The 15774-nt window shown below is 38.3% G+C and overlaps 1 protein-coding gene and 1 pseudogene across 1 annotated transcript in view; one reads left to right on the top strand and one right to left on the bottom strand.

The window, feature by feature from the left end:
- Window positions 1-15774, top strand: part of WDR7 (WD repeat domain 7) — a 356864-nt gene that overhangs the window by 182701 nt on the left and 158389 nt on the right. The gene's annotated exons all lie outside the window — the stretch shown is intronic.
- Window positions 7987-8622, bottom strand: LOC100961422 (annotated as a pseudogene).

The raw sequence follows: 15774 nt of genomic DNA, 5'->3' as shown, positions 1-15774 counted from the left end.
GCTTAGAAACAAGTCACAGACCCTACCCTCTCTTGGGGTGAAGGGCCTGGATGAGCACCCCGTGATAGAGCAGATAGATACGTGGAAGTATCTGCCCAGGAGTACCGGGAAGTTACGCTTATCTCAACAGTGTGTAAAGTTCATTTTGCTGATTTTGCATCTGCTGTGTTTTTTTTTTTTTGTGACAAGTATTTATTAATGACACTTTTATAACTGTGTAAATACTTGATTAAAAATTTAAGCCTTGTGTTACTGTGTTTTTAACGTTGACCGAAAGGGATAGTAAAAAGGTAGTGTAAGATTATTAATATACTGTTATTTTTAAATAACACTGTAAGATAATATAGTTTGGGATAGAAAAATAAGATTTATCTCCCTCTGGTATTAAAATTGTGATTCTTCTTGATAGGAGTTATTTGCAGCTGACTGGACATGTATATGATTCGCGATGTTAAGTGAGGGCCCTTACTATTTGAAAGTATACTGACGTGAGATACTTTCTTTAAAGCTTTCTGAGTTCATTTAAAGACAAAGAAAAGAATGGAAGATTAACTGAAAACTTTATGTGGTCATATATAAAATGGTCATATATCCTACTTCAACTGTTTTTTTGAGTGGCTCAAGTCAAACTTCACAGATTTCTCCTTATTCTTTTGCAACTAGGATTGATTCTTTTGGAAGTTAAAGTGGCAGGTGCAGTCAGAGTACTTTCATCTCTGCCCAGGATTCCCCTAAATTTTCGTGAAGAGTGAAAATATACAACAAATGAAACCATCTGCCACTCCTGACCAACTAGCCCCTAATGCGCTGTTGGGGACAATGCCGGGCCTTAGGAGTCAGCCCCTGGACAGGGGTCCTGCTGGGAGTCATTTTGGAGGGTAGGGCACACCCTGTCAGCACACATTCTGGGATATGATCTCCTCACCAGCCAGTATACGGAAGTCACAGAAGCTTTTAATTTGCGTTTAATTACTCCTTCAAAAACTGTCCACTGTATCTTCAGTAGCTATTGTATAAAAATCAACCACCCACGTGTGTGTTTTTTTGACATCTGAAACAGACTTAACCTCTTCAAATGCTAAGTATAAAAATATTCAGTTTTTTACATCTCTTCTTTTTTCCATAAAGTTCTCTGGAAAAGAAGATAATATGAATAAAAAGGATCATTTTGTTTTATCTGATTGAATCTTTATAGTAATTTTCATTTTTTGAAAGAAGCGTTTGCACTGAAACATCCAAGGTGATGTAGCCTATTTATCAATGGGGATTTCCATATCATCATTTACTTCAAATTAAAGCAATTTAATGGTATTTTCAGTGAGTCTTCTTATTGCATTTTTAATAGAACAATTTTATTGGTGTATTAAATATTTTGTGAATTTTTGCAGTTTAACCAAAAAAATTCCGAAGTAACTTGTCCTCAGAGGTGAATTCTCGGAGCTGTGACTGATAAACGCCCTGTCTCACAACAAACTTGCATAAGCCACTTTCCTTTGTCAGGTTTATGAGCCGACATCTGCTTGACTGACAGACGTCAGTGCAGTCAAGATGCAGTTTAATTTGGGAGTGTTCATCTAAAAAAAAGCTCACATTTTAATCATTTGCATTTGAAAAAGAAATGTGCCTACCACCGTTCATGTAATCGGCTCCTTCCTGGTGAAGAAGCAGGAGCGCTCAGAACTAGTCGCTGTTGGGGTTGAGCCTTGTACGGCAAAGAGATCGCAAAATTAGTCATTGTGACCATTTTGTGAGCCACTGTGACCCGTCAAAAAAGCAGCTTATCGATTAGCAATGGCTGACATTTCAAAATGGTCATGAAGAAAAATGTTATTGGATTTATTAACGTTTCTCATCAGCTGTAATCACCAAACAAATTTAAGTAAAAATGTCACAAACCGAATCCATTTAATAATTTGTGATTGTCAAATTTTAAACACGTTTTATAACCTCAATTCTGATTAGTATATTAAAAATGCCACTTTATCAAGTCATTATTAGTGGGTTTAAGAAAAAACGTAGGGGAAAACTAAGCAAAAAACATAAACTAAGCTTGAGAAGTGGTTTAGATATTGAAAGATTTTGATTTTGTTTTATTGAGGTGAAATTCACCCAACATAAATTTAAACCTTTTGAGGTGAAGGATTTGTTCTTAAGAACAGAGGACGTTACTAGCTGACACATCGCTCTCCCGTGACTGACATGCATGTGTATCAAAGTAAAATGAAGGAACTAGTAAATTTCTATCCCGGTGAAACTCTGAGAGAGATATTTAAGCATCATCATCTTAAGAACCAGCATCATAAACACAAAAATAGGAATGTTTCAGTAAACACTACCCGTATTATGATAATGTACAGAAGAAAAACCTGGGTTTGCATGAACTCTGAGGAACTCGAGCACTCAGCACAGGAGTACATGCCAACGTTTCAGTATCACTGTGGCTTTATTCTGTTGCCTTTCACGTTTTTATACCTGAAAGCATGTTCTGTGATCACGAATTAAGTTCTTAGGCATTTCATGCTAAAGCAAGGGTATACAGCTGAGAGAATTCTAAGTCTAGATTCTCTGCTGTTTATCAAACTGTAGGGATTGACTTAGCAAGACTGGCCCTGCCACCTTTGGATGATTAAATAGTATGACAAAGTTAACTCTAGTTTCCTTAACATTTTTGGACATCTACTGATAGAATATGAATATAAGAACATTAATGGCGATATTTCTACCTTTTTCTAAATTTGTATGTTACATATTTAATTTTGATCCTAGGGCACCCAGCAATGTGAACCTCAGAATTATCCCCCTAGCAGAATGCTTTTTGAAAGTGTTTACTTACTTAATTACTTAGTGCTCATTTTAAGTTTGGTGCACATACTCAAAATTGGAAAGAAGTTAGACAGTCTATGCTTTAAGGTCAGAAGTATGGATTCTCATGAATTGGAATTAAAACAGAGTGGTATTTATAAACCGTCCTCGGTCTTAAGGAACTTAAGCCAAACGTGATGTAAAATGTTTTCTATGTTCAGTATCTAAAACATGGGGACCATAATCATCGCTTTGAAATTTTATTTCATTAGCCTTAAGTTTTTATTGCTTTATATTTAAACACTAGGATTAAATGAATAAGCTAGAAATATATAAAGTGGGAAATATGTTAATGTAAGACTTTTATTACTTTCACACAAAATCCGTATATATTTAATTTAAACTAGCCTTCTCTATAATTAGCATGCCTTTATTTATACAAAAAATTTCACTCCATTTGCATCTTGTTAAAACTCTCTACTTGTGTATTAAACAAAGCTGAAACACAAAAGAAACCTAGTTGATTTAGCATAAGTTATTATTATCCTCTTAATTCATGTATTTGTATTGATATTTAACAATTATACGTATTTTATAGTACATGTGATATTTTGATACCTGTATATAATATATAAGGATCAAATAAGGGTCAGCATAAATTTTTATTATGGAAATTTGTAAGCACGCACAAAATTAAAGAAAATATTGTAATAAACACACATTTATTAATTACCTATGTATATATATATATTTTTTGCAGTTTTTGTCTGGGGCTGGGTTTGAACCCACCACCTCTGGTATATGGGGCTGACACCCTACCCCTTTGAGCCACAGGCACTGCCCTACTAATTACCTATTTTAACAATTGTCGATGTATAATCAGTCTGGTTTTATCTCTTTTCCCTTCTACTGGATTATTTTAAAGCAAACTCCAAACATATTATTTTGTTATTCATAACTCAATATTTATCTTACTAATAAAATTCAACTTATTATCTGATTAATAAGTTGATAACTGTGACCCAACTACAATGTAATTACTTAAAATTATTAATATTCTTTAATATTATCTAACCTTAGGTCAATGAATTGGCATAAATTCTACAGTATTAGTCAAGCTGGAATAATCTAGGTTCTTCTGTACTGAGAAATTTCTTTAGAGAAGAAGACAGTATAATACAGAAACTGATGATAATCAGTCTTGTCCCTTGATGAGACAGTTTATGCCTGGTACAGTTAAGACGTACCTGGTGTGGTTGTGTTCAGGTTCAGTATTTTTAAATGATGGAGTGAGCATATGGAAATATTAAACAAAAGGGCTCATGGTGGAGACAGAAGCTCTGTACCTTTTTATTAGGACACAGAGTCAGGAAACGAAGAGGGATTGGTTACCAGAGTCACTGATAAATTTTTTAAAAGGAAGAAAAATATTAGTAGAGAAGAGATATCCGTGTTATCATATAAAAAGTTTGAAAATAATATTAAACTCAGAACTTTGCTCAAGATACTAACTGAACATTAAATCTTCAGAACTATTTTGGGGAAACTTCATACTTGTAAAAGGCTGTATTTTCCAGGTTTCTACAGTTTCTTAGTAAGATATGCATGTTAGCAAACTGTAACATGCAAAAGACACATTGTAGTTTACAATTAGAAATAATAAGGATGTTAGAGCATGTACATAAAATGGTTTGATGAGTCCTAATAGAAAATGTAAACTAAAAAATCTTTTTCACTTCAAGTCATATAAATTAGTTGAATTACTATCACTGAATTGGTGTTGTGTATGTGAGTTTTGTTACTTCCTAGTGAGAATTATCGAGGTACTTAGTTGACCGACTCTGTTCCTGACATTCAGACAGCTGTGGAGTATAATGTCATTGTTAAGAACAAAGACTCCAGAGTTAGGATGGGTTGGAATCTTGGATTTTTACATTTCTCTCTCTCTCTCTCTCTCTCTGTATGTTTTTTTTTTTTTTAAGATAATACTATGTGAAGATAAAGGAATATTAGAACTTCCCCCTTTTCAAAAAAAATGTTTTGTTACAGATTCAATAATTAGGTGTGCTTCTATAACTAAATGTCTTTTTAATTTCTAAATATTTAGGGATACAAATTTTTTTGTTACCTGGATACAAGTCAGGGCTTTTAATGTGCCCTTCGTCCAGTGTACACTGTTCCTGATAGGTGGGTTTTTACCCTTCCCTTTCCCCGCCCTTCTTGGTTTCCAATGACCTTTATATCTCTCTGTGCCTGTGTATAGCCATCGATTAGCTCCCAGTTATTAGAGAGTACATGTGGTGTTTATTTTTCCATTCCTGAGATATTTCACTTAGGATAACGGTCTCCAGCTCCATCCAAGTTGCTGCAAAAGGCATCATTTCATTCCTTTTTATGGCTGAAAAATATTGATTACTCACCTCTTTCTCACGAGTCTGTATTATGGAAGGAACGTGTAATCATACTCAGTCCTTTGAATTTCTTGCAGAACAACAATTTCCTCACTGATGCATCTCCCCTAGTCATCATCACCATCTTTATCCCTTTCATTTTAACATTTAATTGAAGGCTGTCTTAGTCCATTTTGTGCTGCTAAACCGAATACCTGAGCCTGGGTACTTTACAAAGAATAGGGACTTTTTTCTTATAGTTCTGGAGGCTAGAAAGACCAAGGTTGAGAGGCTTGCATCTGGTGAGGGCCTTCTTGCTGAGTTATCCCTTGATAGAAGGTGGATGGGTAAAAGAGTTCACTTGCATGTGTGTGAGAGTAGGGGAGGGAGGCCAGGTATCCTCTCGGGATAACCAACTACTCCATTGATAGCAGCATTAATTCACTGAGGGCAGAGCTCTCATGACCTAATCACCGCTTAAAGGTTCCACCTCTTAATGCTGTTGCATTGGGGAGTATTTTCCAACACGTGAATTTTGGGAGACACAATCAAACCATAGAAAGGGCTGACACTGTGTTGCAAGGTTTGGTATAGTACAGTAGGCAGACAAAGTATGAGATTGTTTTCTGATTCTAGGCACTTGACAGTCTGTTGTGTAGGAGAGAATAGATAAAGGATTTAAATAGCACTTCCATATGGCCTGTTCAGGTTTCAGTTGAAGTATTGGAATACTTCAATTTCAAGGAATACCATTGAAAGTTCATCTCCAGGCAGTTTTCCTGTAAGATTTCCCTTCCTGATTTAGTCTATTTGCTGCAGCCACCATTTTCTTCTTTCTGCCAGTTACTAACTTACAGTTGAGAATTCAGTCAATTTCTTCATGATTGATAACAATTTTTGCTTTATAGTGTTCAGAAAGTACACGGTATCTATCAGAAGACCGGCTGCTAGATGAGACTGGCCAAGATTCAGACTCCTTTAGGTCACATCCTATCTTTCAGTGTTTTGTTCATATTTTCTCTCTTAAACCCCCCCCCCAACACACACACAGTGATTAATGCACATAGGAATTTTTATAGCATTTAATTTGGTTACAGAGCTTTAGCTTTTGGCTTTAGCTTTAGAGTTGTGCTGTCTTAGAATGCTGGAGAGGGAAGAGGCATTGAAGACCGAGACAGTGATGCATTTGTGCTGCTAGAAGACTGCAAGATACCTTAGACCAGGAGAGAATAACCTGTTGCCTTCCGTTTCTCATTTTTTTGGAATTCGATGTTGTTGCTGTGAGAGTTTTCAGTTTTAACCCGATGCTGTAAGTAATGAAGTCATCCACTTACCTCTGGACATAGGAAGAGAAATTGGTGAATTTTGATGTTGGCCGTCTCCTTTCTCAAAAAAGCCTTATTAGTGATTTGAATTAAATGAACACCTGCCTCTTTGAGCTGTTCAGCTGTTGAAACTTGGGTGTTCCATCATTTTCCAAAAACCATGAAAGAGTCTTTTTTTATGGTGGTAAAATATACTTAAGTTAAATTTTACCGTTTTAACCATTTTTAAGTGTGTATTTCAGAGTATTCAGTACCTACACACTGTTGTGCAACCATTCCCACCATCCTTCTCTGGAACTTTTTCGTCTTCCCAAACGGAAACGTTATACCTTTTAAACAGTATCAGCCTGTTCTCCCACTCTGTCCAGAACCACCATTCTGCTTGCTTTCTTTATGGGTTTGATTGATGGAGATGCCTCATCTAAGTAGAATCAAGTAAGTGTCTGGCCTATTTCACTTACTGTAGTGGCTTTCAGATTCATTGATATTGGAGCTTGTGTCAGAATTTCCTTCCTTTTTAAGACTGAATAATTCTGTGTGCATAGCCCACATTTTTGTTGATGAATTTATCTGTCTACAGGCATCTAGGTTCCTTCTACCTGTTTGTTACTAGGAATAATGCTGCTGTGAATATTGGTATGTAAATACCTGGTCAAGGCCCTACTTTCAATTCTCTTATGTATATGCTCAGGATTGGAATGGCTGGAATCTATGGTAATTCTATCTTTAATTTTTTGAGGAGCTGTCACATTGTTTCCTACAGAAGCTGAACCATTTCACATTCCTATGAGCAGCGAACAGTGGTTCTAATTTCTCCACATCTTCACCAGTACTTGTCATTTTCTGGTTTTCTGATGCAGTTCTTAATGAGTAGTGATGATGAGGCAAAAGATACTGATAATTGTTGGCTGTCACTTTAATTTCTTGAAAAATAGATACATAATTTCTGATGCTTATGTTCAATGCTTTAAGAATCAGTATTTCCTCATTGTTATACTTTTTCTTTTATTTAAACAAAAAAATTGTATTTACTTAGAAGCATTCAGAATGTCAACAAAACAGCTGCAACTTATTTTTTTTTTTTGCAATTACAGAGTGGTATTCAGTTAACAGAACAACAGTTATTTCTTATAAGCTGCATCAGAGACAACTGAAGATGAACAAACTACCATCCCCATATATAACTAATTTGTGCTGTGCACCAACAAGAACCTGCTTTAAATTTCCATGCCAATTTACAACCCCCAGACTGTACCAGGCAAGGTTAGTGGCTATTGAAAATACTGCCAGCACAGGGCTATCTAAAGACACATTCGGTAGTGTGTTAACTATACAAAAAAAGACACTGTACAGTTTAAAAACAAATCTTACACAGCCTTACATTTCAATTTTTTTTAAAAGGAGTGAGTTGTGTACAGGGGGGTTAAATGCTTTATAGACAAGAAAAAAAAAACTGCGCTAGAACCAACTTATTCATCATCATCTTCTTCATCTTCATCGTCCTCATCTTCATCCTCTTCATCTTCCTCACCTTCCTCCTCTTCCTTCTTTTTCTTGCTTTTTTCAGCCTTGACGACTCCCTTTTTCGCGGCATCAGGCTTTCCTTTAGCTCGGTCTGCAGCAATATCCTTTTCGTATTTTTCCTTCAGCTTTGCAGCCTTCTTTTCATAAGGCTGCTTGTCATCTACAGCAGTGTAATTCCACATCTCTCCCAGCTTCTTTGCAACATCACCAATTGATAGGCCGGGATGTTCTCCTTTGATTTCTGGGTGATACTCAGAACAGAACAAGAAAAAGGCCGAAGGAGGCCTGTTGGGTGCATTGGGATCCTTGAACTTCTTTTTTGTTTCCCCTTTAGGAGGGATAGAGGTTTTCATTTCTCTTTAGTAACGGGCCTTGTCCGCCTTTGCCGTATCTTCACATTTTCCTTTCTCTTTAGCAGACATGGTCTTCTACCTCTCTGAGCACTTCTTAGAAAACTCTGAGAAGTTGACTGAAGCATCTGGGTGCTTCTTCTTGTGCTCCTCCCAACAAGTTTGCACAAAGAATGCATATGATGACAGTCTGCCTCTCCGCTTCTTAGGATCTCCTTTGCCCGTGTTTAGTTATTTTCCTCAGCGAGGCACAGAGTCGCCCAGTGCCCGTCCGGCTCTCACTTGCCCCGGTGCTGTCTCTATGGAGCTCAATGTTCTCTGTTATACTTTTTCTTATCTTCATTTATATGAAGGCAGCTTTCTTATGGATCCATGGTGTTTATTGTATTCCAACCTACACAGGCAGTCACAAAAAGATTAGATCGTAAATTAAGATAAAATTAGTTAATTTATTTATTTAGACGTAGTCTCACTTTGACGCCCTTGCTAGAGTGCTGTGGTATCATAGCTCACAGCAACCTCAAACTCTTGGGCTCAAGTGATTCTCTTGCCTCAGCCCCCTGTAGCTGGGACAACAGGTGCCCACCACAATGCCTGGCTATTTTTGGAGACAGGGTCTTGCTCTGGCTCAGGCTGGTCTCGAATACCTGAGCTCAAGCAATCTACCCATCTCAGCTTCCCAGAGTGCTAGGATTACAGGCATGAGCCACCACACCTGGCAAAATTATTACTTTAACATGTGGTTTAGACAATATAATTTTGGTTTCTTAACCTTTTAATTTGTTGTTTTGAATTTTAAACATTTGTGGTAAGAGAAAGAGACCTACAGCCCCTATTGCAACCATAGAGAAAATTTGTAAGAGTTCAAACAAACAGAGCCTGACAAGTCCTAATGTTGCTGCTTCCTAGAAGTGAACAATTTTCTGGAGGGAAAATATTCACACATAGGTGGGAATAGAGAATGAGAGTTGCAGAACCAGAAAGGCTTAAAAGGGTAATGCTATTGATGTAAATTTTAAGGTGATTTTTCTGGGTACAGTAATTCCTCCTTATCTGAAAGTGGTTTCAGTTAACTGTGGTATAGTACAATAAGATATTTCAAGAGAGTGTAACTACATTTGCATAATTTTTACAATATATTCTTAATTGTTCTATTCTGTCATTATTGTTATAATCTCTTACTGTGTCTAATTTATAAATTACCCTTTATCATAGGTATGTATGTATAGAAGAAAACACAGTGTCTACAATGTTCAGTATTATCTGGGGTTTTAAGCACCCACTAGGGGTCTTAGAATGAATCCCCCTGGGGTCTACTTTGTATTTCCTCTCGTGTGGATATACGGGTATTTGGGCATGGAATGAGTTGCTCTGATGCGTCCCAGCCTATGCAGTTATACCAGGTGTTTACAAGGAGGGATCTTTGCTAACCAAAAGATTTTCTTTTTTAATATTTAATAATAAATTGGTTGCATATGAAAATTACAATGTTCTATAGTATTTCTGTGCATAAAACTTCATCTTTGTTATTTTGAGTATTGTCTTATTATAACATTAATTAATACTGATATTACAATATTTTTAAAGGAAAAGCTAGGTGTATGGAATATTATTCATATTTTTGGATCTCTTTTCTGCAGATTTATCATAGAACTTATGTAAAGTGGATGAATATTTTCAGAGATCATGTGTCTGTGTTTGCCAACAGCGTATTTCATTTGGAGTAGAAATATGGTTTTCTTTGACTCCCATCCACATTCTATCCCTATTACATTTAGTGGATATATTAAAATCAGGATTCACATTACAAGTTGGTAATTTCTAATTTAAACTTGACAAACTCGTTTTTATGTATTCATAATTCAGTATTAGATGTAATTTTCCTTCTGAGAAACTGCATATATGCATTTTAAATCAGAAACCTTAAAAGCTTTTAGATTAACTTCCCAAATACATCAGAAATTTGGCTTGGTAATATCTTTTTGAAAAGAGTCTGAATAATTATTTAATTATAAGTTCTATTAAAATTCGCATTTCCTTGGAGTGACATTTTTATTATGCTGTGTTTAAAAAGCCTGATAACCTGAAATAATTAAAAGGAGATTATGTATGTAAAACCCTTCCTTCAACATTGGTACGTTTTTGGTTAACATTGCATTCATAAAGACACGAAACACATTTTAAAAAAGTATTTTTATAGTGTGAAATTGCTTCATCAAGGGAAGAATCTTGAAATTGGGAGTTAAATACCTAATCTGGTCTTTTGAGATTTTTCCCCCCTTTTCACATAAGAAAAGTTTTTCTTAATGGAAATTCTTGAATTATTTGATGTTCAAGTAGCCCAATAATGAAAATATTTTTTTCTATACCAATAATGAGGATACAATACTTCTATTGAATAAATAATCGCTAAATACTATCCAAACAGGAATAGGTTTCAGTACCTTCTATTTTTTATTGGTAGAGCTTTCTTTAAGTCATTAGCCCATTTCACTTTTCTCATGATTAACTTACACCCAGACTTTGTGATAGTTTATCTTAAAGGCGACGATGGTTGAATGTTTGCTGTTCTTTTCCTGCATTTTTTTTTATCGAGAGTCTAGTTTACGCCAGATACCGTATTAAGAGACAGAGACACTGGCGTGTATAGACATGATGTGGTTGGTATTGTAACAAGTATACAGAATGTTGACTAACCAAAACAGTGGAATTTTCAAACTTTTTAAAAAAGACTATCTTAATGTTTTCTTCTTTACTAAATAATTAAATGTTTCCTTTCTAAGGTTTCTTTTTTTTTTTTTTTTGAGACGGAGCCTCAAGCTATCCCCCTGGGCAAAGTGCCATGGCATCGTGCTCACAGCAACCTCCAACTCCTGGGCTCCAGCGACTCTCCTGCCTCAGCCTCCCAAGTAGCTGGGACCACAGGCGCCCGCCACAATGCCCGGCTATTTTTTGGTTGCAGCCATCATTGTTGTTTGGTGGGCCGGGGCTGGGGATTCGAACTTGCCACCTTAGGTGTATGTGGCTGGCGTTCTAGCCGCTTGAGCCATGGGCGCCGAGCCTTTTCTAAGGTTTCTAAGCCTAATGGCTCTTTTCTTCTAAATCAGACTAACATATCTTCCAACTTTTGAAATTGCCGTATCTGCTCTTACCCCACCATAGCCGTTAGCTGTCTACTTTTCTCTGATCTTCTCAGACAAGCCTGATGCTTCCTTATTAACCATTCATTCCTTCTAATCTGGTCTTCTGCCTGAGATTCCATTGTGTAACCTTGATCAGAACACTGCGGATCTAGAGTTTAGCGCTACTCAAATCAGTGAATATGAGTTTGGGCAGTTATGTTTGCAAACTCATATCTATTTATATACTCCAGTATCTCTGGCTCAAGCAATCCCCATGCCTCAGACTCTCGAGCAGCTGGGATTACAAGTGCACACCCCTGTACCCAGTTCCCTCATCTCTATTTTTATTCTAAAGTTTTGAAGTTTTGCTGCAGACATGTAAGTTCTTAATTCACATGACTTTGCTTTTGTATATGGTGTAACGTTTCAATCTTATTTTTATTCATATCTGGACTCTTGGTATTTTTTTACCTTGTTTTATTCTATTTGTGAATTTATTACTGCAGCAATACCATGCTGTTTGACTCACGGTAACTTTATAATTAGTCTTTATATCCAGTAGGGTGTATCTTTCCTTCTTTTCTTGATAAATATCTAATTTTTTTTCCCCTTTGCTCTTCCCCAGTACATTTTACCGTAAATTAATCATTCATCACAGGCTGTTGCTAAAAAACCACTGCCTTTCCCCTTATGCACCTGCTTCTGTAAAACTCACCACTCTGCGAGCAGAGCAGACTATCTGTCTGGTCTTTGTAAGGAAATGTATCCCAAAGAGAAGAGAAAGGACTGAGCTACTCATGAAAAGTGTTGTATCCTAGACTCACCATAAGAAAAGTCACGCTGTACCGCTGGGACACCTGAAGTGAGGAGTGGGTTGGGAAGCCAGCAGCGCTTGGGGAACATCTGGTCCGGGAAACTAGAGGGGTGGAGAATAAGACTTTCTCAGCCTCAGACAATTTTCTAAAATTTCTAAGACTAACTCTGTGGAATAGTCAGTGTCCTCTGATACACTCCTGAGTGCTGTGCCAGATAGCATATGGAAGAAATCAGCTTCAGTTGCGTTAAAGATCCTGTAACTTCTCAAATCTTCCTTCCTCCCTCCCTCCCTCCTCAGTCTGTTACCCTCCCTAGGGTGCAGTCACATCATCATACTGCAGTCTCCATCTCCTGGGCTCAAACAATCCTCTTTCCTCAGCCTCCTGAGTAGCTAGGACTACATGCATGTGCCATGATGCCTGGCTAGTTTTTCTGTTTTTTGTAGAGATAGGGTCTCACTGTGTTGCACAGGCTGGTCTTGAACTCCTAGCCTTAGATGGTCCTTTCACCTCGGCCTCCCAAAGCAGTAGTATTATAGGTGTGAATCAGTGCACCTGCTCTTAAAATCTTTTTTGATTTAATTAAAAATGATCCACATTTTGCTTAAGAAAAAGAATTATTGTTATAGTCTATATTTCCAGGTTTATCCTAGAATTGCTAACATTTTCCTATATTGATACTTCACATAATAAAGCATTGAGTAGCCTTCTGTATTTCTTAAAATTTCCAGAGAAAAAAGGCAGCAATACTTCGCAGCCAGAGTATCTGTAATATCTTCCTCTCCTACACCCCTACCCTGGTACATTTTTGAGAAGTAGAGATTATCAACTGAGACCACAGATACACTAAAATTTTTTATTATGGTCCCCTTTCCACCCTTAAATAATTACTTTTAGAACCTAGACACAGGAAATTATTTAATATGGTAGAAATTTCTGCCTTTATTCCTTCTAATTTCTTCTCTACCAGGTTAGGCCAGCACAGAGGATCTTGTGAGAACATGTTAAGCATCTTACAGGGAATGAGAGGGAAACTCTGCAGGTAGCGTTAGCCCTAAGATTTTCTGCAGCTTCCAAATAAATCATTCCAGAGGAATTACCTTCCTTTCTGGCACCAGGTAGGGCTTCTTGCTTGTCTTTTTATTCTGGAGTGGAAGGAATGTACTAACTAGGGGTTTCTGATACAGTATTTCACCTAAACTGTGGAACTCTTGGTTCACCAGGAACATATTGGGAGCATAAAATTGTGTGTACACACATATACATAATACGCGTATGCATTTTGGTAGCATGAACTGTTACACTCATAGGAGGACACACATCTGTCTGTGCCTGTGTGTGCCTGTGTGTGTGTGTGTGCTCACACGGCCCCCGGGGACACCCTGAACCATCCTCTTAGAATCTAAGTGGCTGATGGCAGAAAGCCTATGAGTGCCACAGGGTAGCCCTGAGCAGGGTGGGAGCGTAGAGGGCAGCCCCAACAGTGGTCACATTTCAGTGTGACCTGAAAGCAGCAGAGAGGCTTGTCACTGGAGAAGAGCAGGAAAGGGAACCTCCTCTTCTGCATTCTCTGTGGCTTTCTGTCTGTCTCCTGCTTGGGCACGGGATGTGCTTTCCCAGCGTCCTCTGCTGCTCAGTCCTCTTCTGTCTCTTTGCCTCAGTCAGTTCATCCAGCGTCACAGCATTGCCTGTCCCCTGACCAGGAATAATTCATTCCCAGCTTGCTCTCTCCAGACCTTGTCCCTCTGCCGAGCTCCCGCCGTTGTGTTCAACTGCTCACTAGACTTCTTTACCGGAGTGGCCTTTAAACTCAGTCCTGCTGAAGCACAACTTATTTTTATTAATGGCACCATTCACTCAGGTTTGAAACCTTCAAATTATGTTCGACTCTTCTCACTCTTCTGTGCTCTGAGCTCTGTTAACCACAGACACACAACACAAACTTTTTATTGCTGGGCAATTTCTCTTGTCCAGATTCTCCACCGCCGTCCTATGTTGAGGCTTTAGTGGTCATCGTCTCTCACAGCTCCTAGCGCAAATCTCGTGTCTCCTGCCTCACTTCACCTTAGGGTACAAAACGGCTCACTGGTTTACCTTTGCTTTTAGAGCATCTTTTAATCGCGTTAGCCAGGTTTTCAGGACCTCCATGTTCTTTTTTTGTTTTTCGTTTTCATGCTCCTGTTGATCATAGCACCATCCACAGCAGCCAAGATACAGAATCATCTCAAATGCTCATCAAGAGATGAATAGACAAAGAGTTCCTTAGTGGGTACAAAGTGCAGCTAAAAGGAATGAATTCTAGCATTCAGTAGCACAGCAGGTAACTACAGCTAATGATAATGTATTGTATATTTTAAAATAACTAGCAGAAGACCTCTGCATTCTAAGACTACTTCACGTTCTAGCCTTAGTTCCCACTTACTGCGTTTGTGACCTCTCGGCCAAAGGAAACTGGTTCCTGTTTCCCATGTGTGATGGGAGCTGTTCTGCTTCTGGGCTTCATTCATTAATTCAACAAGTTAGTTTATGCATCTACGCATCAGGCATTGTGCTAGGCCCTTGAGCAACAAAATGACAGAAATCTCAATCCCTATCATCAAATAGTACCTTCTAGCAGGGAGAAGAGAGTAGGGGGCAGTAAACATAGTAAGTTAATTTTTTTTTTATAATCCGTTAGAAGGTGGTATGTGTCATGGGAGAAGAATAGAGCAAAGGAGGAATGAGAGGGAGGCCGCGAGGGGGAGCACAGCGGGCTGCGCCCAGGACAGAAGTCTGCTGCTGGAGTTTCTTATCCTTTAGGTGGACCCATTTCTTCTTGTCGAATCTGAGTGGGTTTGGGGGCCTGTCTCAGCTGGCACCATGTTGTGAGGCCTCCTTCCTCTGAATGTCCTTGGCTTTCTTACGGTTGTCACCCTTGCTTAATTACAAGTATCGCTTTCTTCCCTGGCTTTTAATTGTTAATTAATTTTTCCTTTCCTAGCTCGCTGTGAGATCTTTGAGGACACAGTTTATTATACTCAATTTTTATTATTTCTTCAAAGTAGCAGAGCACTGGCTTCGTGCCAGTCTGCCTGGGATGGTGTCTGACCCCGTCATGTGCAGCCTGTGAGACTCAGGCGACTCCGACCACTGTCTCCATTCCTTACTTTCCATCTCTCTACAGGTTTCTGCCTTATGTTCTGTGTCACCGTCCTGTTTGTCTCTTGGTAGTATCACACGTTAAAATTCAGATTTGTGTGTTCCCCTCCCTGAAGGTGAGGCGGGGAAGGCAGAGACCCTATCTGTCCCGTTCCCTCTCAGACCCTCCCTCCCGCTCTGAATGAGGGCACGTTTGTGTGAGTGTCGGGACACTTTGTAAACACACAAAGCACACGGATACAGTAGGAGGTGTGCACTGAACATTTGTGACCTTTGAGCACAAAGAGGCCTTTCAGTAGTGCTCCTTA

This window comes from Otolemur garnettii, unplaced genomic scaffold, assembly GCF_000181295.1.
Source record: "Otolemur garnettii isolate 467f Iridium unplaced genomic scaffold, OtoGar3 scaffold00027, whole genome shotgun sequence".
Classification (NCBI taxonomy): Eukaryota; Metazoa; Chordata; class Mammalia; order Primates; family Galagidae; genus Otolemur; species Otolemur garnettii.
The sequence above is the reverse complement of the archived record's forward strand: the minus strand, read 5'-3'. Positions and strand labels throughout refer to the sequence as shown.